We start from the raw sequence: 425 nt of genomic DNA, 5'->3' as shown, positions 1-425 counted from the left end.
ATATCGAAGCAAATGGCCTCGCCAAACTAGCTGCGGCCACCAAAAATATCAACAGGGAAAACATGGTCACCCTCCTCCATTCTGCAATAGACCATGTCGAGGTACATTCTTTAAACTTAACTTGGGATTGGCGTAACCGCCTCGTAGCATATTTGCAGGATGGAACGCTCTTGCAAGATAAAAAAGAAGCCAAAAAACTCTAGGTACAGGCATCCCGATACAACCTCGTAAACGGTGATCTCTACAAAAGAACGTTCGGCGGCCCCCTAGCCAAATGCCTTGGGCCAAATCAAACAAGACGAGTACTAGAAGAAGTGCATGAAGGGCACTACGGCGCCCACACGGGAAACCACGCCCTCCTTCGCTGCCTCATCCGCGCCGGATACTACTGGTACACCATGAAAAAAGAAGCCGCAGACTATGTC

This window comes from Nicotiana sylvestris, chromosome 8 (genome assembly GCF_000393655.2).
Source record: "Nicotiana sylvestris chromosome 8, ASM39365v2, whole genome shotgun sequence".
In the NCBI taxonomy this organism is placed as follows: Eukaryota; Viridiplantae; Streptophyta; class Magnoliopsida; order Solanales; family Solanaceae; genus Nicotiana; species Nicotiana sylvestris.
Note: the sequence above shows the minus strand (reverse complement) of the source record.